Below are 23,686 nucleotides of genomic sequence, written 5' to 3'. Positions count from 1 at the left end.
TGTGTATGATGTATTTTTTGCATTCAAGCACACATGTGTTACACAGGAGCACTGGGAAGGGGCAGAAGAAAAAATATTTCATTGTGTAATATTAACAAAATGCTGATGAAGCAAACTGTCAATAGCCCTCTGGAGGAATAACTTTCAGGATAGGATGAACACAGTGTGTAGAATTTAGAAAGGATTGCTTTTTGGAAGCAGCTCAAAGCCACAGAGAGTAGAGTGGTATGGCGTTGGCCCCATAGTGTCTGCCCAAGGCCCTGAGGCTCAGTGACTTCAGAGACTTCATCATAGCATAGTCCTCCTCATTGCATCAAGAAAAAGTGCCAATTAAAGGAACTTTCAGAGGAAAAATACAGCCTCCAATGAATTGAACAGGACAATTAAAACTTCAGCAAAGTAGTTCACTTGGGAACTAATTAGAAGTTTTTCTCAACAACAATTGATGAATACATTTCTTAATTTTCTGCTTACAAATGAAATATGTGTTCACTGTAAAAAAAAATAGAGAGAAAATATGGGCAAGTTTGGAAAAGAAAATAAAAATCAACCATTATCTCACCACTAAAGATAACTACAAGGAGAATGTGGCATATTTGTGGATAAATGAGTTAATTCCTGCTTGGTGTTTAGAACAGTGACTGAAACACAGTAATCACCCAATAAATGTTATTGGTTATCATTATTCCATTCCTAGTAGGCTTAGAAAAGTCTTCTCCCATCCCAAATCAAATAAAGTTCACCTAAATTTTCTTCAAGTATTTTTAGTTTTATTGTGTATATATTAGCTGAATACATTTTAATTATAAACAATTCATATAATATAGAAATATTTCCACACATACTATTCCTTTACGCACCTCCCATGCTTTTACCAAGATATGTAATAGCAGCTTGGTAAGTCAGCACTTACTTGCCCACTCCTATTACTATTCATTTGTTTCATTTCATTCATTTGACTGTCACTTGCACCTCAGAATTGTCCTCCAAAGAGTGAGAGTCCTTGAGGCATTTATTCAGTGATCTTGGCTGCATCGCAGGAGGGCTGTGTCCAAGGGCACAAATTCCCCTGCACTGCCAGGACCACCCTGTGCACAGGTTGGGTAGGGGACAGAAAAAGGGACATGTGCTGGGAGCTGGAGGGAGCTGGAGGGAGCGCTGGCATAGGGCACAGAGGTGTCCACTCCAGCAGCTCAGAGCCAGAGGGCATGAGTAGAGTGCAAGGGGCCCAGAGGCGCAGCCTGATCGAAGATGCAGAAAAGTGTCGATGGGAAATATAAAGGTAGAAGAATATAGGCAGGCTGCAGATGATGGTGACCAGAAGGGATTCAAGAGATGTATAGAAAATACAGGAAAGAGCTTGATAGTCGAACTCTTTGCTTGTCGCCCTGCACCAGCCTGCTTTCTTCCTCGATGGCCGCATCTCGGTAGAGCCCGGTTATGCCAAAGCCTGGAGGCCCTCCTTGACAACCCTCTTCATCCTCCACATCCAGCCTTCCTTAAATCTGGGGCTCTGACAGGCTAACGAGATCTTTCCTGTGTTTTCTATATACCTCTTGAATCTTTGCACCAACCCTTCCTTCCCTGCTCGATTTGCTTTTCTCCCCAAGTGTGTCAGCTCCGGGGGGACCAGGCTTTCCGGCTGCCTTCCCTGCTCCCTTCCCAGTTCCTGGACCCCGTGCTGGGCGCAGAGGCCCTCAGAACATGCTGGCTGACCGCAGCAGCTCGAGCTGGGGGAAGGCCCCCCTCACACCTCCTGCACCCCGTCCCCTCCCAGAGAAGCAGAGGCAGCAGGAGGAGGCACCTTTGGAAAATGACATGTTTTTATTGCTATGTTTGCAGTGGCTTTTTAGCACAGTAAGAATGTCCCCGCAGGCCCGCCGCCCTCGCCCAGCCCCACCCCTCCAGCGTATGCCCCGGTGTGGGGAGCCGTTCTGGGGGCGACTCAGCTGTCTCAGGGCTAGACGTGACACACACGTAGGTGGGATAAAGCTGCTACAGGGAAGACTTGAGATGCGGCAAGTGCATCAGCCTTAAGCTTGGAGGTGGGAGCCATGCCCGGATCCCCTCCCCGGGTCATACCCATCTACCACCCCTGCAGTCGCGCCCAGCCCAGGGAGCAGGGTGTGGGCAGGCCTGAGCATGCCAGGTGAGCGGCCCCGGGTCCCCGGGACAGAATACTGCAGCCTCTCGCCCCACAGACTTGTGGATACAGTGTGGAGACAGACACACAGCTCCCGGAGCAACGCTGCCCCCGCCCTGCCCGCCTCCAGCTGTACCTTTCCTGCTGATCTGACCCCCTTCCAGACACAGAAGTACACCAGCACCCAGCAGGCCAGCAGACACAGGGTCACCTCCCAGTTGAGGGCCCCTGGCACCTCCAGCCCCCCAGACAGCCGCAAGACTTTGTTCCTACGGGAGGGGGAGGGAGATGCCATGAGGGCTGTGCCAGCAGGGGACGGACGAAGCCACTGGAATCTGCCCTGAGGGGTCCTGGCTCCTCCCTCTGGCAGCCCTCGCTCCAGCCGGTCCCTGCCGTCCACCTGGGCCAGGCCTGGAGGCGGCACGGTGTGCCTGGCGCCTGGGAGTCCATGGCCGGCGGGAGGCGGTGGGGCCCTCAGCTGAGTCCGGAGCCCCAGGTCCCGGGGCCCAGGGCCCCCACCCTACTCTGTCCCCCCACCAGGCGAGGCGGGCACGAGGGAAGGGCAGTGACCCGTGTCGCTGAAGGAGCAGGGCCCGTCCGAGCCCCAGGGACTGGCCTGGGCGCTCCCCGAGGACAGGCGGGGCCTGGGAGTGACTGCTCCGCATGCGGGGGCTCACGTGCACGCGCAGGGGAGACCCGCGGACGGGACGGGCTAGGCCCAGGGGCGCCCGACCCGCTGCCAGAACGCGCCGACGGGGCCCAGTGGCAGAAGGAAGCAGCCGGGTGCCCGAAGTCCTCAGCACAAGCCCGTTCGCACAGGCACACGGGGGAGCCCTGGTGGCGCCCGGCTTTTACGTGCGCAACCTCGGAAGGGCGCCGGGGACCGGGCACCGGAGAGGTTGGCCCTGCGGACATGGGCGCGGCCCTCCAGGCAGGCCCGCGGAGCACGCGCGCTGGGCGGGCTGGGCGGGAACCCGTCACGTGCCCAGCGGCTTCACCCGGGGTCTCCAGGGGCGCAGAGCAGGGCCGTTTGCGCAGGCGCTCTCAGGAGCCCGAGGTGCGTCACAGGCTACCGGCAGAGCTCAGAGGCTCAGGCGGGCTCTGAGGGGGAAGACAAAGGTTGGGGAGCCATGTCGGCCGCAGACCAAGCTGCAGGCGGTGCAGCAGGCCATGCTGAAGGCCAAGACGGCCCAGGTGCCCCCGGAGGCCACGGCGGCCTGGGCGGCTCAGGAGAGACGGGGGTCGCCGGCGGCAGAGCTCCACAGTTTGCACGAGCACAGGGAGCCGCAAGGCCCGGTGGACACGCAGCCCCAGGGCCCAGTGGATCTGCTGTGTCAGACCTGGATGAATACACCGAGCCCACGGCCATAGAGCCAGGAAGACGACAGCTTCTGCTGTATCCTCTTCCAAGAGGTTGTAGTGGCCCGGGGCCCGCAGATGGGCTGGGAGGGGTACCCTGGAAGGACATGGAGGAGTCGGCTTGGGGGTGTAGCAAGGCAGACAGTGGGGAACCAGGAAAGCTGGAAGGGGTGGCCTGGGGACATGGGCCAGTGTGCAGGGAGACAGCCTTAGGGGCCTGAAAAGGGGGAGCAGGCTGGAGGCAGGGGGAGTTGGCCGTGGGTGGCCAGAGGGACAGCCTGTGGGAAAGCAGGCCTCAGAGTGATAAAGGAGGCCTGAGACACAGGCAAAGTCGGTATCAGATGGTGCCTTAACCTGATCTCCACCGGCATCTTCACCATGCCTTTCTCATCCCCCATGGTGCGCCGGTCCCTGGCCACTCATGCCCAACCCGTGCGAGGGGCAGTTCCGAAGGAACTCGCAGTGTCCGGCGATACACTGACTATGTCAGTTCTAGAAGGGGCCTGGGTGGGGTGTGGTGGCAGGTGGCTGGGATTAATCACCATCTGAGGGTCATTCTAATAGAGAAATGGGAACGCCACACGGTAGGCTCTAAGAACAGAGACCTGGTGCACTGGGCCTGTGCAGAGCCTGAGGCGGCGGAGGGAGGTAAGTGCAGAGATACCATCTTTGACTTGATTTTCCTTTTCCCTCACTTTTAGCCGACTGACCGCTGAAGACCCTGGGCAACTACAGATTTCCATCCCCTCCTGATTCGACCAGCTTTACGTGTTGGTGCAGACCCTGCAGCCCCCATCTTTTACTAAGCCTCAGCCAGCAAAAGGGAGCTAAGCCTAGCCTGGTGTCTCATCGGAGGTCGTGCATCCTTCCCTGGGAGATTGATTCCTGCAGTAATTGCCACTTTATTATGGGGGCCTAATTGTTTGTCTGTGTTGGTCCTTGGGTGCTCTTGGCCCTTTTGTTTCCCTGTTGCTGGAGGAGGGGCATGCTTAAATCTTCAATGTTTGTTACTGCAAAATACAAAACTGAGCTACTATTCTGCATCTTGAGCTTCTTTTCAGCTAAGGCACCTTAGTATTTTCATGCCTTTGTTTGGAGGGGAGCTTCTGGGATTCAGATATTCAAGTAGTGCTGTCACCAGCTTGATAAGCAAAAAATATTTTTATCATCTTTTTGTGTGTGTGTGGTTCTCTTGTGTTTCAAGGTCATAGGCCAGTAAGATCTTCTGACCAGAACTTTGTAACTTTCTGCTGCACTGATGCATTCCCTTTTGAGTTTCTTTCCCAGAATGGCAGAGCCTCCTTGCAGTGACGAGATAACCACAAAGCCTTAACATCACTGTTTGTCTGGAGCAGACAAGATAAGCAATACTCCACCACAGACTGTGCCCAAAGACCCATTGAGCCTATGCACAAGACTGAAAGAATGAGCAATATTAACCCCTGGCTCATTATAATACTAAAAGCCCTGCCCTGGGAGGGACTTATCCACCAGTTTTCGGTCATGGGCTGTATGCACTAACATGATTTCTCCCTGTGCTTGCATTCCCCAAACACATCATGATGCTCACTCCCCTCATGCATTATTCATTTCACCTCCAGAAAAACTGCTGACCCTGTTGATCTGGGAGGCAGATTTGAGACAGTCCATACCTCCCCCTCCCAGTAGCTGTGTCTCCTGCAATAAATCCTTTCTTCCTTGACAATCCTCTTTGACTCAGTAATTGCCCTTCTGTGTGGCAAACAACAGCGAACCTCCCTCCCTTGTGGGTTCCTTAACAGTACAAAGTAATTGGAGACAATTTAGGAAATGGAAGAAAATGTAAATCAATTATGTCCTGTCCTTCAGCATTAACTACTGTCAGCTTTTCAGAATATTTTCTTAAATTCACACTTGCTTTTATATGTTAAATATATAACAACATATAAAGTATAATTATTTTCAAGTTCAGCATTACATTTTTTCCTGAATTATTTTCATTTAACCTAGGAGCTTTTCCTCTTTCTGAAAATACTTCAAAAACATGTACTTGAATGGATGCATAACAGAACCATTATAATGTAATTGTTGAACATGTAATATGTTTCCATTATTTCCCTTCTATAGGTAATGATTCCATGTCATTCTATATGTCTTTGCCTGAATGGTTATTTCCTCAAAATAGATTACAAAAATTAGAATTACTGAGTTAAACATTTACTTTTCTATTTACTTTTTAAGGCTGTTGACCTACAGAACAAAATTACTATTCGGGAAGTGTGCCCTCCCACTGGAATTCTGGTTTGCCCACCCCTTAATACCACTGAGTCTGATTTCTGCAAAAATAAAAAACCAAATTTGCAAGAGGAAAGCAAACAACCCAGAAACACTAGAATAGGAGTCTGTGGCTTATTGGGCTTGTTTCAGATCGGTGAAGAAAAGTGTAGGGACAATTAGTTAAGTGTTTGAGGGGAGGAGTTAGCTCCCTCTAAAATATGTTGTTTCCTGCAAACTTGCAAAAGTCCCTCACAGTTGTACTAGCTCTTTTGTGTGTTGCATCAGATTTTCTACATTGATGATCAGCTTGTCTGCAAAAAGAGGCAGTTTTACTTCTTCCTTCCCACATTGGAAATATTTTATCGATTGATTTCTCTGTTCATAATAGCTTAGATTTCCCTGCTTCTTTGCATGCCTTGTAATTTTAGGTTGGATTCCCAACATTGTGAATTTTGGTTTTGATGATTGATATTTTTCCATTCCTAAACATATTATTGAGCTGTGTTTTGAGATGCTAAGTTACCTGGAAACAGTTTGATCCTTTTGAGTCTTACCTTTAAGATTTGTTCAGTGGGACAAGAGCAGATTTTAATGTAGGACTACTATGATTAATTGACAGTCTCCAATGTTTGGCAAAGCTGTAGTTGGAAACAAGGACTCTTATACACTATCAATTGGAGTGGTAATGAAATCCATCTGGACATTTATTTGGCATTTTCTATTAAAGACAAAGACATGCGTACACTTTCACTCACCTGTGAGTTGATCATAGAGAAACTCTTGCATATGCAAATGAGGTAGAATTGACAAGGATGTTAATTATTCCATCACATAAAAAATTTTTAGAATGTAAATTTACACCAACTGGGGAAAGTTTTAATAAATAACTGTACAACTGTCCCAGTGGAAAATTATGAAGCAGTTAGGGAAAGAGCAAGACAGATAGCCAGATATTAATACAGAAAGAGATGAAAACAAGTCACAGGTCTCTGCATATGGGCTTTGGCACATTCCTCTTTTGGCAATGCGCCCCCGCCATGTGAACGTGTGGGGATACACACAGTCACTACCTGGAATGAGCCACCTCCACTGTCAGGAATGCTCATCGTCGGACAACAGCGTTGTTGAAAGAAACTTTCACCTCTTAAATTCCAGACTGACGTGTTTGACTATTTTCATTAAGCAGGTATTATTTGAAATACATATTTTTACTTTGGAAACTAAAAGTCTGCTCTGTTAAGGAATAATCTTTCCTAGTCTTGTTCTTTTAAAACATTGGAAACGGTTTTTGCATTTGATGAAATGTCTGTGTGACCAGAGAGGACGTCTGTTGGTTTTTTTCACCCAGCATCTGTTCCCCTTCTCCTGGCACCGGTGTCCTTGTTTCCCCCAAGAAGCCTCCCTCCTGTCCCCTCAGCAGTGATGATTCAGGTGGCGTTGACTTCACCCCTGATCCAGGGCTAGGCACGAGGCTCAGGCCTGGCCGGTCGGAACACTGCATTCCTCTGGCCACGGTGATCCCATCTAGGCCAGTGACACTTTGGGGGCTGCCAGGGGGTAGGCCGGCTCTGGACAGAGGGGAAGCCGGGGCAGGAAGGCGGGTCTCAGAGAACCGACTCCTGCACCCAGCCATGCCCGAAGCTCGGAACTGCCCTTGCAGCTTTCAGCTGGGCAGACCCAGGAGTTCTCCCTGTGGCTTAAGCCAATGTGGACATTTCTGATTCTTTTTGTCTAACTTTTCCATGGCAATAGAAAAGTCTTGACCATGACTGAGTTGAAGAACCGTAGTTTTCTTTCTTATTTAACCTTCTACTGTGATCTAAGGCTTTGGCCCTCCTTTCCTTTAGGAGAGAAACGGGCATGTCTCCTGCTAAGGGATTGACTCCTTGTTGATAAGCCATCAAGCCAGATTATGGTAGAAAACGAAATAAATGAGTATTTTGTGGGGAAGGATCCAAAGAGGAAGGGGAGGGGCTGCAAGGTGGTAGCTGGAGGAAAGGAACAAACAGAAGGGACGCTGGGACCATTTCAGATAGTTCCCCAACCCTGGCCCACAGTTGTAGGTTTACTTCACCCAGCAGGTGAGACTTTAGGCTGATTGTCTCTCCCTCACGCAGCAAAACTCAGAATTAGCCTGCCACCGTAGTCTCATGGATGGATTGCTAACGCTGACAGCTTTGAAACTCTAGTTAATCTGCAGTATTCCCCTGTTCCAAACTGTCCCCTCTTACTCAGAGTCAAAGCCAAAGCCCTTACGGTGGCCTGTGAACCCAAAGCCATCTGGCCCATTTCCTCTCTGGGCTCCTAACCTCCCACTCTCCCCCTCGCTCACTCTGATCCAGCCAGGCAGGCCCAGGACCCCTCACCTTTTATGAAACACACCAAGCCCAGTCCTGCCTCAGGGCCTTTGCACTGCCTTTTTCCTGTCTAGAACGCTCTCCTCTCCTAGTGTTTTATCTGCCCCCTCAAATGTCACACTCTAGGAGGGGCTTTCTTGGCCACACTATTTAAAATGGCATCCTGCTTCCCCTGCCCTCTGCTTGGTCCTGTCACCTCCTCCCCCTGCAGGGCCCAAAGCAAGGCACTAATATAGGGGGCCCAGGTGTGCTGGGGCATCTGGTCCTGGAAACCTCCCACACGACACCCAATCCGGGGCTCAGCCCAGCGGCCCAGGCTTGAGCCAGCCGCTCCCCTTGACAGGAGCGTGGCTGAGGACTGAGAAGCCCCCTCCTCACCGATGCCACCACCTTTAGCTGTTGCTGCACACCAGGCTGATGATCTGCTCCAGCTTCTGGCGCAACTTACGCTTTCCGCAAGAGACATCGCGGTCCAGAGCAGTAAGAATCTGGGGGAGAAGGGTGCCCTGGAGCTGGGCTCTCGAGGAGGGGCCAGCTCCTCCGGTGCAAAGCCCCCACTTCCCAGCCGGGCTCTTCCCTCCCACACGCCTCAGCCCCTCCCTCCTCCCTGGAGACCCTGTGCTCAGCTGACCCTCTCACCTCTGAACAGACCCACCAGCTTCTGGATGCCAGATCCCCCTCCAACTACAGAACGCTCTTCTCCGCCTCTCCGCACCTACAGTGCAGGCCCTCCCGAGAGTGGTCTAGACTCACTGTTCAAGATCCACCCCTTCCCAGGCCCTCGTAACCCAACGATCTCAGCTTTCACCCTAAGAAGCTAGGGGGAAAAAAGAGCAAACTAGCTCAAGGCAAGCAGAAGGAGGACATAATAAATAAAACAGCAGAAATCACTGAAACAGGTAAAAGAATAATAAGCAATACTATGAAAAACTTTGTGACAATAAATTCAATGACCTAAATGAAATGGAAAACTTCCTTGAAAGGCACATATTACTAAAACTGACACAAGAAGATAACAGGTTCTCTATGTCAATTAAAGAAGATGAATTCATATTTAAAAACCTCCCCACAAAGAAAACACCAAGCCAGGGACTGTAAACTAGTGCAACCCCTGTGGAAAGCAATATGGAGATACCTTAAACAGATTCAAGTAGACCTACCATTCGATCCAGCAATCCCATTATTGGGCATCTACCCAGAAGAAGAAAAGTCATTCTATAAAAAAGACACCTGCACCCAAATGTTTACAGCAGCACAATTCACAATTGCAAAGATGTGGAAACAACCCAAATGATGAATCCATCAATTCATCAATGGATTAGCAAAATGTGGTATATGTATACCATGGAGTATTACTCAGCTATAAGAAATAACGGTGATATGGCATCTCTGGTTCTCCTGGAGAGAGCTGGAACCCATTCTATTAAGTGAAGTATCCCAACAATGGAAAAATAAGCACCACATGTACTCACCAGCAAACTGGTTTCCCTGATCATCACCTAAGTGCCCATTTGGGAATAACACCAATTGGGTATCGGACAGAGGTGGGGGTCGGGGAAGGGGATGGGTGAATACCTACGTGATGAGTGCGATGTGCACTGTCTGGGGAATGGACACGCTTGAAACTCAGACTCCGGGGGATCAGGGGGCATGGGCAATATATATAACCTGAACTTTTGTACCGCCATAAAAAGCTCAAATAAAAAAAAAAAAAAGAAAACACCAAGCCAGGTGCTATATTGGTTATTTCTATCAAACATTTAAGAAAGAAACTGTTCAACTCTCACAATTTTTTCAGAAATAGACGAATGAGAGCCATGTTGCTGTGAAACAAATTCAAACATAAACATCACCAAGAAGACAACTACCCAACCAACATTCCTTATGAGCATGATGTAACAATAATTAACAAAAAACTGGCAAATCGAATTCAACAATACATTAAAAATCTAGTGCACTAAGATGAAGTATGTCTTATCCTAGAAATGAATCGTTTAACATACGAAATCAATGTCATTCACCATAGTAACAGAATAAAGGAGAAACTTCATATGATCATCTGAATAGTTGCAAAAAAAGCTCATTTCACACAATTCAGTACCCAATCACGATGTAAAACAAAATCTCAGCAAACTAGGAATAAAGGGGAACTTCCTCAACCTATAAAGGGTTTCTACAAAACACTTATAACTAGCATCATACTTCCTGGTCAAAAACAGAATATTTTCCCTGTAAGATCAGAAATAAGGCATGTTATGTCTACTCTCACCTTCTATTCAATAGGAGGTCACAGTCGTTGAGATCAGGCAAGAAAAAAAGGCCGTATAAATTTGAAGTGAAGAATTAAAGTTGTCCTTATATGCATAAAACATGACCATGTGCACAGATAATCCCAAGGAAACTACCTAAAAACCATTAAAATAATAAGTGAGTATAGCATAGCAAGGCCTCAACATACAAGATTAATACAATATTCATTATATATATACTAAAAATGGCCAAATGGATAATCAAATTTTAAAATATCATTTATAATACCAGTAAAATTAAATAATTAGGGATAAATTTAAGAAAATTCGTTCAAGACCTATACATGAAAACAATGGGAGAAATCGAAGAAGACTTTCTTCTAGGAGAGATATGCCACGTTCATGTTCTTCTAATCAGGTTCAGAAAACTGGATATGGTTAAGGTGCCAATTCTGCCCAATTGATCTGTAGATTCAATCAAAATGCCGGCAGGCATTTCTGTAGAAATTCATGAGCTGATTCTAAAATTCATATGGAAATGCAAAAGAACCTGCAGTTGCCCCAAAAGTTTGAAGGAGAACAAAGTTAGCTGAGCTGCTAGATGGTAGATGAGAAAAACCGCCAGCCACAGTGTCTCTGCAAGAAAGACAGATTTTAGAAGAAAGTGAAAAACAATAAACAGGCAGACAAACACAGATCGGATGAGGGTCGGGAGGAAGGGTGCCTGAAACTACAGGAGACTCCACGGGAAGAAGCTGTGGAGGAGAACTGGAAGGAGAAAGGCCCCCGAGAGGCTTGGAGACCAGTGACAAGGGTAGGTGGAGCGGTTAAATTTCCCCTCCCTTGCATCTCGGACTGCTGGTGGGCTCCTGAGCGGTTGGAGAGACCTGCTGACACCAGCCCAGAGACGGCCTCTGCCAGTGAGCCTTGACAGGGCACCAGGCTCCCAGCTCCCGCGGGGCACCTCCCGACCCGCAGACCCCAGCCGATAGGCAGGTGCCATATTGCTTCATTCTCCCCTTCCCCTTCCCTACCCCACAGAGTTAAAAAAAAAAAGTGTAGCCTAATTTAAGTCTTACTTTAAATATACAGTATTTAAGACAGTGTGGGTTGCCGGGCGCAGTGGCTCATGCCTGTAAGCCTACCACCTTGGGAGGGCCAAGGCAGGAGGATCGCGTGAGCTCAGGAGTTCGAGACCAGCCTGAGAAAGAGTGAGACCCCGTATCTACTAAGAATAGAAAAAATTAGTCATGCGGGGTGGTGTGCACCTGTTGTCTCAGCTACTTGGGAGGCTGAGGCAGGCGGATCACCTGAGCCCAGGAGTTGGAGGCTGCAGTGACTTATGATGACACCACTGCATTTTATCCAGGGTGACAGAGTGAGACTCTGTCTCAAAAAAAAAAAAAAAAAAAAAGATAGAGAGAGAGACAGCATGGAACTGGTGCCAAGGCAGACGCACATATAGATCAATGGGACAAAGGTGAAAGGCCAGAAGCAGACCCACACACATAAGGTCAAGTGATTTTTGACAAAGGTGTCAAGGTAATTCAATGGGGGAAGGATAGCCTTTTGACCAGATGGGTTTGGAACCACTGGATACACTACATATCTGTATGGAGAAAAACAAATACCTCAACACTGATCTCCTGCCAGACTGAAAGACTAAGTTAAAATAGTCATAGCTCTACATGTAAAAGCTAAAACTATAAAAATTTAAGAAATCATAGGAGAAAATCTTTGTGGTCTTTTCATAGGAAAATGATTCATATGTGAATTCTGTATCAATAAGCATGTAGCGGACAGGGAAAAAATAGTAAAATGGACTTCATCAATAAAAAAATGTCAGTCGGGCTTTGTCACTAGCTTGTTCACAATTGTAGTAGTTTCCTAGGGCTGCCATAACCAAGTACCACAAACTTGGCTTTAAACCACAGAAATTGTTTCTCTCACAGTTCGGGAGGCTAGAAGTCTGAGATCCAAGTGTCCGCAGGGTTGGTTCCTTCTGGAGGCTCTGAGGAAGATTCCGTTCCATGCCTGTCCTGGCTTTCAGTGCTTGCTGCTAATCCTTGGTGTTCTCTGGCTTACGGATGCATCGCTCCAATGTCTGCTGCATCACATGGCCTCGTCCTCTCCTTGTCTCTGTGTATGCACATGGCCTTCTCATAAGGACACCAGTCATTGGATTTAGGGCCCACCCTAAGCCAACGCCACCTCATCTCAACTAATTACGTCTACAAAGACCCTATCTCCAAATCAGATCACACTCACACCCAGGGGATAGGACTTCAACATACCATGTCGGGAGACACAATTCAACCCACAATGCTGATCCTCCGTTATTCCCGTCACGCTCAGAGCACAAGCCCTTATGCTGACCTCCAAGGACCTCCTATACCATCTGGTCCCTGTCACCTCTCTGCCCGCTCTCCTGCTACTGTCCTCTTCACTCAGTCTGGGCCAGCCACACTGGTCTCCTCACTCTCCCTCACCTCCTTCAAGTCTTTCCCTCCATCTTTTCCTGACAATGAAGCCTAACCCAACCACCCCATTTAAAATTGAAAACTACTCTTCCCAGCGGTCTCTATCCCTCCCCCCTGCTTCCATTCATGCCACAGTACTCACTACCTGCCAATACACTACATGATGTACCTATTTGTATTGATAATTGGCTGACTCTCCCCATTACTATGAAACCCCCATGGATGCCTGGCACAATGTCTAGCAATAAATGTTCCTTGAATTGTTGGCTAGATAAAGTTAATACAGAAAAAGTAAGAAAATAGCCTTCTAACCTGGAGGCAGGGAAGGACACAGCTTAAAAATAGTTGAAATCTGACAGAATTAAACATAGTTTAAAACCAAGAAAAGACTAATAACAACAATATTTTTAAAAATCTCCTGTAGGTCGTCAAGAAGACAGCAATCTCCATTTTTTTTTTTTCTTTTTTTAGCCAGTCAAATTTAGCAGTGGCGGATTGAATAAATCCGCATTTTAAGTGGGAAAAGGATATGAACTGTCTATTTACAGAAGAACCCCAGAAAGGCCACAAGGATATGGTGGGAGTATAGACAGGTCCGGTTATATATAGCAGAGAGGAATTTGGTACTACTGGGTCCAATTAAGTGTGCCCATCCCTAAACCCCAGCAATTCTGCTCCTGGGAAGTTGTCACTTGTCCCACAAGAGGGTATACGTGTGGACGTTCATCACGGCACTGTTGCTGGGGCAGAAGTTGGAGCCTCCTAAAGGTTCCACTGACTTTCACTTCTGCCCTTCTTTTAGACCCCTAGATGGTCTGGCTAACTCACGATCTTCCTCTCATGATGTGAACATCTGCAGAAGTCATCGACCTGCTGGCCTATTGCTCAGTATGTTCTTTGTGGCATCCTTCACGTATCGGACCAGACAAGCCATGCCTACTTTCCACCTTATTTATGTGAATCTAGTTATTCACGATGTTTTCTTCCCCCTAGTGGGGATGATAAAAACTTGTTTGCTAAACCTAAACTTGTAAAAACGTTGGCTGGCAGCTTCACCTTGGCAACTCCTCCAGGGGAAACTGGAAGGAAGAACTCATTTAACCATCCATAATTGATGGTGAGCCACTGTCTCATTTAGCTTTCATACCAGAGCATGTCTGGGCCTCCCTAGTCCTGCTCCCCACTGCCCGTTACTCACAGGGTGGACTGGCCTGGTCTCCCTTTTCTCATGTTTATCTGTTACTCTGGTCTGAGTCTTAAGCACTGCTACAGCCTCTGATTTAGCTTGAGAAAACGTGTGGCTTTAAGATTTGGATAACCTGAATCATTTACTCTCCACAGAGTTCACTGATACAGTCTGCTCACACCTACTGTATATTCCTTTTGCATCTTTTTCATATAGGTCTAGGTTCCCATCTGCAGCCTTTGACATACTTCCTTTGACGTGTTTCAACTAAAATATTAATATCATCTTTATTACTCATAAAATGATTTGCAAGAATGTGACTCAGGCAGAAGAGCCAATTGAACTTGCTAACTCCCTTATGGTCAGCTAGGCCCTGGGACAGCCCACCTAAGGGGAAGGCTGGGGCTTAGGACTCATACAGTTGCCCACGTTGCTGCCTCCCACTGTCCGGGTCATTCCTGGTGACACTCATGTATCTGACATATCCGTTCTGTCACACACACGCACATGCGCACACACTCAGATTCACTCTGTCATACTCATTCGGCCAAATGCTATGTCTCACGTATCTATTATATCCCTGTGTTACTCTCTGTAATTCTTTCTCCATCACATTTATTCTCTTTCACACCCCATCTCTGTCGGACCATATCTGTGTCACATTCTCTGTGCTACACACTCTGTCACCGTTTCTGAATCAAACTTTCTTCCTGCCACACCCCCCATCCCTTTACATTTCTCTCTCAAGTACAAATTCTCTCAGTTACACTCTTTCAGTCACAAGTGTTCCCTGTCACGCTGTCATACTACCTCTGTTCCTCTCACTCTCTGTGAAATTCGCTGTCACACACACTCTTTCTGGCTCACCCTATCTTTGTCAGAATATATTTCTGTCTCTCTCTGTGCCACACAGACTCTATCACCGTCATCTTCCCTTACACATGTCACTACAAGACAGAATCTGGCCCCAGTGCTTGGTGGAGCACCGTGGTCATCATGGTTTCTGTGAGACACAGAAATCAATTGTCTTCTTCTTAGATAAGGCTGGGGAAGAGGAGGGCTCAGTCCTTACACAGGGAGGCCCTGTTCCCAGAGTTCTCAGCTTCACATCTCAGTCAAAGGTCCTTTCAGCAGGGGCCAGGAGGCCACACTCCTCTGTGGTGAAGTATGTCCCCAAATGCTGGCAACCTCAGTAAGACCAGGGATAATCCCGCCAGAGTATCCCCAAGATAAGGGCAGCAGGAAAGCTTCAGAGCACACTGGGAGTTAGGGAACGAATGCTGGCATGGAGGACTGGGACGATCCAAGACACGTGAGAGAGAGTACCTGATTAGGAATCAGAAGACTTGGGGTTTGTTCCTGAACATCCCACCAACTGGCCGAAGCTTGCAAATGAATAACATAACCTCCCTGAGATACAGTTTCCCCAAATGTAGATGTATGTGTGGGACAGATTCAGCCTTGGAGTTGGTGTTTAGAGGTCAGGACTTCAGGAGGAATGGGCCAGTGGGAGCAGAGGCCCACTAGGGAGAGGTTCTGAGGGCAGGTGCTGGAATTTAGGGCAGGACCGACAGCCCCCGTTTCCACCCTGTGGCCTGGCTTTCATCACCTGTCCCCTCCACTCTGCTGTGGGCATGGGCAGAGCTAAGAAGCGTGAAAGCAGCTGGGAAAGGATTAGCCCCGTCCTTCCACATCCTCACTACACACCTGTCATCTGCCCCATCAGATAGCTCCGAAATGGCGCCAACTTTTCTATTTTAGTAGGCAGCCTTAAACTCTTCTGGGGCAAAGGATACAAGTTCTGTCAGAGAAGAAATCTATCAGCAAGCAGGAAGCAAGGAGCAGCCAATGCTCAATCCCCTGCCCCCACTTCCCACCCAGTGGGATCATCACAGCCGAGGACCTCGGTCAGAAAGGGTCTGGGGTCTGCAGAAGCAGACACGGAAGCTCTGGGAGTTTAAGGGACTCGCCCAGGCCCAAGCCCCTCCTGTTGCAACAGTTGCGCCTTGCAGAGACACACAGCTCCCAGGGCAACGGGGCCCCCGCCCTGCCCGCCTCCAGCTGTACCTTTCCTGCTGATCTGACCCCCTTCCAGACACAGAAGTACACCAGCACCCAGCAGGCCAGCAGACACAGGGTCACCTCCCAGTTGAGGGCCCCTGGCACCTCCAGCCCCCCAGACAGCCGCAATACCTTGTTCCTAGGCGAGGGAGACGCCATGAGGGCTGTGCCAGCAGGGGATGGACGAGGCCACTGGGACCGCCCCGCGGTGTGCCTGGAGCCTGGGAGCCCCTGGGCGGTGGGAGGCGGTGGGGGCCTCAGCCTAGCCCCAGGTCCCGGGGCCCAGGGCCCCCACCCTACTCTGCCCCCGAACCAGGCGAGGCGGGCACGAGGGAAGGGCAGTGACCCGTGTCGCTGAAGGAGCAGGGCCCGTCCGAGCCCCAGGGACTGGCCTGGGCGCTCCCCGAGGACAGGCGGGGCCTGGGAGTGACTGCTCCGCATGCCGGGGCTCACGTGCACGCGCAGGGGAGACCCGCGGACGGGACGGGCTAGGCCCAGGGGCGCCCGACCCGCTGCCAGAACGCGCCGACGGGGCCCAGTGGCAGAAGGAAGCAGCCGGGTGCCCGAAGTCCTCAGCACAAGCCCGTTCGCACAGGCACACGGGGGAGCCCTGGTGGCGCCCGGCTTTTACGTGCGCAACCTCGGAAGGGCGCCGGGGACCGGGCACCGGAGAGGTTGGCCCTGCGAACATGGGCACGGCCCTCCAGGCAGGCCCGCAGGGCGGGCTGGGAGTTGTAGTCAAATCTATCTGGACATTTATTTGGCGGGCTGGGCGGGAGCCAGCCACGTGCCCACCGGCCTGAGCCATCCGGGGTCTCCAGGACCACAACAGGGCCCTCGGCAGAAAACAAGATAGACGTCTTTTGCGCAGGTGCGCTGGACTCACGTGTGCTCGAGGGGGCGGAGCTCTGTCAGGGAGCTCTTATTGGTCAGACAGTAACGGGCCCGCGGGGTCCAGTTGGGCGGGAACCAATCAAGATCCCGATGGATTCAAAAGGCGTCTGAGTGCGCAGGCGTAGTGGGGATCCCGAGGTGCATTGCGCACACAAAGAGGCGCTTCGTGAGGGAGCTGAGCGGACGAAAGGCTTCCGGTTCGGCTGTGAGGAGAAAGGCAGAGGAGCAGCAGTTATGCAGGCTCCAGACGAAGGCACAGGCAGCACGGCTGGCACAGGGGTTGGCCAGGGTGGCCCTAGTGGCCCTGACAACCCTGGTCTCCCTGGTGTCCAGGAAGGCCAGGGTGGCCCTGGCGGCCCCAGCGGTCCCGGTGGCCCCGGCAGCCAGGTTAGCCCTGGAGGCCCTGACAGCCAGAGCGGCTGTTCCAGCCCCGGCCAGGGTGGCCCCGGCACTCTTGGGGTCCAAGGTGGCCCAGCAGGCCCGGGCTGTCCCAGAGGCCAGGAAATGATGGGAGCAGCAGCTGCAAGTGCCCTCCGTGTTGCCTGGGCCGCACGTGTTTCAGAATCAGGTGGAGACGCAGCTCCGGTGGCCTTAAGCCCGGGAAGCCGACAGATGGTCATGTATCCTTTCCAGTGAGCTTTGGGGCCTGGTGGCCAGGGATGGGCCAGACGGCCTGCACGGCTAAGGGGGCCAGAGAGGGCTTTTGTGGACAGGGCATAAGGCAGCCTGCGAGAGACAAACAGGGAAACAGAGCGGGGAACCGGTGTAGTCTGGTGCGAGGAGAGGTGATGCTTGAAGGGCTGGAGGGTGAGTAAGCAGGCCTGAAGGCGTTGGGGAGACGGGGCAGGAGAACTGAGTGGAGGAGGCAGGCCAAGGTGGCCTGAGCTGGCAGGACTGGGTATGTGGGTGTTCAGGGGGTGAGGTTGCGTAGCCTGCGGGGCAGCCTGGGGTGAAGGCTGGCCTCTGAGCTGTAAGGAGGCCTGAAACGCTGGCAAATTCAGTAGCAGATGATGCCTTAACCATTTCTCCCTCAGCACCCTCACTGTGCCTTTCCGGTCACCCCTGGAGGCAGAGATGGCTCTCAGGTCCATGGCCTCAGATGCCCAACGCCACCAGCAGCTGGCAGTTCAAAAGGAGTTCAGAGTGAATGGCAGTGTTCTGGCTGTGTGAGTTCTAGAAGGAGCCCAGGTGGAGGGTGGTGGCAAGTCCGCAAGGCAAAGAGCCAGTCTCAGCCCCAGGGACTCTGTAACGGACATAGGGAGACACCTAAGTCGTAGGTCTCAGGAGGGGTGTGGTGTACTGGGTGTAAAACAAAGTAATCACCTTTAACTTGATTTTCTCACCTCACTTTTAGAAGATGGGCTGCTGAAGACACTGGTCTCCTCCGGATTTCCATCAACTCCTTCCTGGAACACCTGTCCTTGGTGATGAGGAGCATTCACCGCATTTGGCCTCCCTTTCCACTAAGTCTTGGCTGGGAAAAGAAGGCTGAGACCTAACCTTGTGACCCCTACCAGGCAAGGTATACGGGATTGATTCCTGCAGTAGTTGCCACTTTATGAAGAAGGCCTCATTTGTTTGCCTGCATTGGCTTTTGCGCTCTCGCTGCCCAATTGCATTGTTTCTCTGTTGCTTTAGGAGGGGGCTGATTAAATGTTTGTTGCTGCAGAAAATAAAAGAGCTACTGTTCTGTTTCTGAGTTTATTTTCAGCCACTGTTCCTCTAGCTGTTCTTATCTTTCTTTTCGTGCTTGGGGGAGGGGTGTCTGGAATTCAGATAGTAAGACAAATTAATTGAAGAAAACTTAGGAAACAAGTTAAACTGTGTCCTAATGTTCAGCATTGAGTACTGTCAACATTTTGGAATATTTTTGTAATTTCATTCTTGTATTTATACACTGACTATATAGCAATAATACAAACATATATTTTGCAGCTGTAACACTAATTTTTACGGAAATTATTATTTTTTTTTTGAGACACAGTCTCATTCTGTTCCCTTGAGTAGAGTGCCATGGCTTCAGCCTAGCAGACAGCAACCTCAATCTCCTGGGCCCAAGTGATCCTGCTGCAGCACCCTCCCAAGGAGCTGGGACTACAGGCACGTGCCATGACCCCCGGCTAATTTTTCTATATTTAGTAGAGACAGGGTCTCGCTCTTGTTCAGGCTGGACTCGAACCCCTGAGCTCAAGCGGTCCTGCTGCCTCGGCCTTCCAGACTGCGAGGATTACAGGCATGAGCCACTGTGCCTGGCATGAAATTCTTTTATTGAACCTGAGATTTACCGCTTTCAAAGATTCTTTAACTCTTTAATAGCAAATGGATGCAGAAGATGCATTATACTGAAATTATTGAATATTTAAATTGTGAGAAACTTTTGCCCAATTATAGGTAAGAACTCAGTGGTATTCTTGTACATAAGTCTTTCTATGAATGGTAATTTCCTTAAGGTATACCTCAAAAGGTAGAAATATCACCTTGATTATTTACTTGTAATTTTTAAGGCTCTTGATCCCAACCACCTCTAGAAGATGTGCCCTCCACCAGAATTCTGGTTTGCCAATATCCTAGTCACTGATTGGTCGACTTCCTGACAAAATAAAATACTTCTTTTGTGTGAGAAGAGAAAACATCCCAGAAACACTAGAACAGGAAATCTGTGGCTCACTTCCCTTCTTCCAGATCAGTGAAGAAATGTGCTGGCACTTGGTTAAGATTTTGAGCAAGACGAGTTAGCTCCCTCTAAAATATCCTGCAGTCTTGTTCAATTCACCAGTGAGTTCTATTGCAGTCACTTCTGTAGATTGCATTGGATTTTCTACATGGGCAATCAGGTTGCCCGCAGATAAAGAACATTCTACCTCTTCCAATCTAGGTGTCTTTCACGGATTGATTTCTCTCATCATGATGGGTTGGATTTGTGGATTCTTGGCATGCCTGGTACTTTTTAAAGGATTGCACACATTGTGTATTTGGCCTTGAGCGGGTACTGTATAGTTTTGTATTGCTAAACGTATTTTTGAGCTTTGTACTTGAATGCCGTCAAGTCACCTGAAAACAGTTTAATCCTTTACATTCTTTGCTTTTTAAGGTTTCCTAGGTGGGATGGGCGTAGATTTTAGTGTGGGATTAATTTTTCCCACACTATTGAGGTAAGCTACTTCTGCATGACTTGACCGATGCCATCGGAATTAGGAAATTTTTTTTTTCTTTGCTAGGTGAAACCACAGCAGATTGTAGTGTAGGACTAATTTATTTCCCAACTACCGGGGCAAGATCCTTCTGAGTGTTGCTGCATTAGCAGAGATTTTAATATTCTGGCAGTAGGACAAAGTGCTCTTCCTGGTCCTCCTTGGACACTGAGCATAGTTGCCTTTAACCCTGTCTGGTGGCCCTTTCCCAGGCCTAGGGTAGTTCCCCCACGTGCGCGTGCTGATGCGTGGGCTGCTGAATACTCCAAGGGGACTCTCTGTACGCCCCCAGGGTTCTCTCTGTCTGCAGCTCTTGATCTGTAGTACGCCGGACTTTGGTCTGCTTGTCCGTCCGTCTCCCAGCAAAGACTGGAATCATCCTGCTGCCCTGGCCTCACAGGTGAACTGCTGAAGCTGCTGGGCTGCTTTAAAAGCCCAGTCAGGCCTCTATTCAAAACCCTCAAATGGGCTTCCCTCCCATTCAGAGTCAAAGCCAAGCCCTTACGGTGGCCTACAAAATCCAGTGAGGCCCATTTCCTCTCTGGTCTCATCCACTCCCACTCTCCCCCTTGTTCAATCCACCCCAGCCCCACTGGCCTCCTCGCCCTTTCGGAGGAAACACACCAGGCCCACTCCGGCCTCAGGGCCTGCGCAGTGGCCTTTCCCGTCTGGAGCTATTGCCCTCGGGTTTCACCTGGCCCCCTCCCTGACCTCCTTCAGGTGCTCCTCAAATGTCACCTCGGCGGCTACAGCGCATACTGTCTGGGTTATGGGCACACTTACAACCGTCACTCAAATGGCACAAGCAATTTATGAAACGAGAACGTGCGTACTCCCATGTTCTTCTGAAATAACATTTTAGAAAACGTCACCCCCTCAGAAAGGCTTTTCTGGCCACCGTGTTTAAAATCACATCCCGCCTGCCCCGCATTATCTCCAGCTCCTAAAACAGTGCCAGCCTGGCACAGAGTAGCTCCAGACAAACTTGCTACTGATCAGACCGTGGTCCCTCTATCACCCAAGCCTTTTAAATGCCATTCTCTTGGCCCAGAACACTCCTCGCCTGCCCTGGCTTCCCTCCTTCTCCCTGATTTAACAGGTTAGGATGTGAGGTTGGTTGGTGCATCATGTTGGAGATACACCAGCACAGTAAGGAGCTAATTTCTAGGAGTCGGGTATGATCGAAACCACTGGAGGGTTTTAAACAACAGTGTAGTGACACGATCCACCTTGTATCTTAGCAGGATCTCTCTGCCTCCGATGCTGAGAATGGGCTGCAGGGAGCCAGGGCAGAAGCAGGGAGACCGGCACCCAGGTGAGAGACGATGGCGCCCTGGATCTGGGTGGGGACAGTGGCGGTGAGGAGCAGGGAGCAGATTCTGCAGGTATCTTGAAGGTAGAGCCACCAGGATCTGCTGACGGGCTGGACCCTGCACCTCCTGAAATGCTGCTGACGTGGCCCTGCACCCCCTGAAATGCTCGGGAACCCTGCAGTGAGTTACTCTTTCTCACAGAATGGGAGTCCAGCTCATCCAGGGTCCGCTGGGTCTGCCCACCTGTCCCAAAGACACAGCCACGTGCCGACTCCAGTTTCCCCACATTTAATTAGGAAAACACATTACAGGAGCAAAGGCAAACTCATGCAAGTGACGAGAGAATTGAGGTCTGGGACCATGAGACGGGGCCGGATCCCTCAGGGGAGGCAGAAGACACGGAGCAGTAAGGCACTGCCGCTTCGGCCCCTCGGGGCGGGCGCAGGACAGGGCAGCTGAGGAGGAGGGGGTCCAGGGCAAGTGCGGACCACACGGGAAGTTTGGCAGCAGGGCGGGGAGAAGGAGCATCCCAGAGCCCCGGGTCAGGCCCCAGCTCAAGCCTGGATATAGCCTTCCGGGTGCTCAGAGACAAGGGCCCCGTAAGACCGTACCGTCTGCCCCCCGTGATGTTTTAGGGGGACCCTGTGGCTCAGCTGCAGGTGGGGGACGCCTAGACACAGGCAAGACCTGTACATGAAAAGAATGAGAGAAATTGGAGAGCATCTGATTCAATGTAGCAGCATACCATGCTCATGCTCCTCTGATCATAGAACATAGTAAGATGTCAGTTTTTCCCCAAACTGATCTATAGATTCAGTCAAAATCCCAGCAGGCATTGTTGTAAAAATTGGTGAGCTGAGTTACAAATTTATACATGAATACAAAGAACCTCTGACAGCCACAAGAATTTGAAGAACAAAGTTAAAGGACTAACGTGGCCCGATGTCAAGACTTACTCTAAATATACAGAAATCAAGACAGGGTGGAATTGGTGCCAGGGCAGACACACAGACCCATGAAACGGGATTGGAAGTGCCCGAGTAGACCTGCACACTTATCTGGCCCACTGATTTTCACCAAAGGTGGCGAGACAAGTCAATGGGGGAAAGGATATTCTTTTCAATGTCTATCGTTCTGGAAGAACTGGATGTCCATATGGACAAAACATGCCTGTAGAACCGTGTATGTGTGTGTATACGCACCCATGCACGTGTGTGTAGAGCTCATGCTCTCAGTAACCCCGGTCCCCGCGGGAGACTGGTCTTTGTTGCATGCCAGCAGCTTGCAAGGCAGTCTTTGACACACACGGAGAACCGTGTGTGGGCAGTGGAGAGGGATCCCCGCCCAGGGAAGGCGGGCTGCTCTGCATCCCCGAGGTCGATGAGCGGGAGAGGACTTGGCGTGTGTTTGAGTAGGACGGCAGCCCCATCCCCAAGACACCGCAGGAGGGAGACTTCTGGGTGGGGCGCAGGCTCCAAGCACGGGAGACCCTGGGCATGAGCATGAGCTCGGGAAGGAGGCAAAGGAAGGCTTCGGGGCAGGGGCTCTAACCTGCGCTGGGAACGCCGGCTGGCACAGGCCTTCCTTTCCTCAGCGCTGGCGACTGAGTGAAGCCACTCTGCTGGCAGACGGGCAGGCCGAAGCTGGCACCGAGGAGAGAAGCCCACGTGCTTGCCAGGGGCTGCTGATTTGGCCCTGGTCACTCTGGGAACAACTGGGGGGCTTTGGGGTCAGTCCCTGAGGCCAGGCCCGAGAGCAGAGGCGGCCTGCCCTCCCTGCGCAAGCTGGCCAAGCTGTGCCTTCCAGATGACCCTGGAGGAGGAACCCTGGCCAGGAAGGCATGCCGGGATCGCGCCCCGGGGTCCCCACCTCAGCGACAAGACCCTGGTGGCAGCAGTGGGAAAATCACGGGCAGGAAAGGAGAGGGGTGGGGAGGCCGGGGCAAAGCCAGCCATGAGACCGGGAGGCGCCCAGACAGGGCGACTGGCGAGGTGGCATCCCGTGTGCTCCCCGGGACCCATGGCCTGGGCCTCCGCTGTGCCCGATCACAGGTTCAGCTGCACGACCGCACCCAGACAGGCTGGGTCAGTCAGAGCCACTGACCGCCACGGCCAAGCTCACAGGCCCCATGCGCCAAGGCCAGGCGACAGGAGAAGACACCGGCTGGGTGGCCTCGGTGTTGGGATTCAGAGGGTGG

General features: G+C 50.5%; 1 long non-coding RNA gene across 1 annotated transcript; it reads right to left on the bottom strand.

The window, feature by feature from the left end:
• Nucleotides 1–21,808: 21,808 nt before the first annotated feature.
• Nucleotides 21,809–23,289, bottom strand: LOC123628508. The gene is made up of 3 exons (XR_006731671.1): nt 23,041–23,289; nt 22,692–22,783; nt 21,809–22,176 (listed from the first exon to the last, which is right to left on the bottom strand). It is a non-coding gene; the product is annotated as an uncharacterized LOC123628508 (long non-coding RNA).
• Nucleotides 23,290–23,686: the final 397 nt, after the last annotated feature.

Source organism: Lemur catta, chromosome X, assembly GCF_020740605.2.
Source record: "Lemur catta isolate mLemCat1 chromosome X, mLemCat1.pri, whole genome shotgun sequence".
Lineage (NCBI taxonomy): Eukaryota > Metazoa > Chordata > Mammalia > Primates > Lemuridae > Lemur > Lemur catta.
Note: the sequence above shows the minus strand (reverse complement) of the source record. Positions and strands in the feature narration are given on the sequence as shown.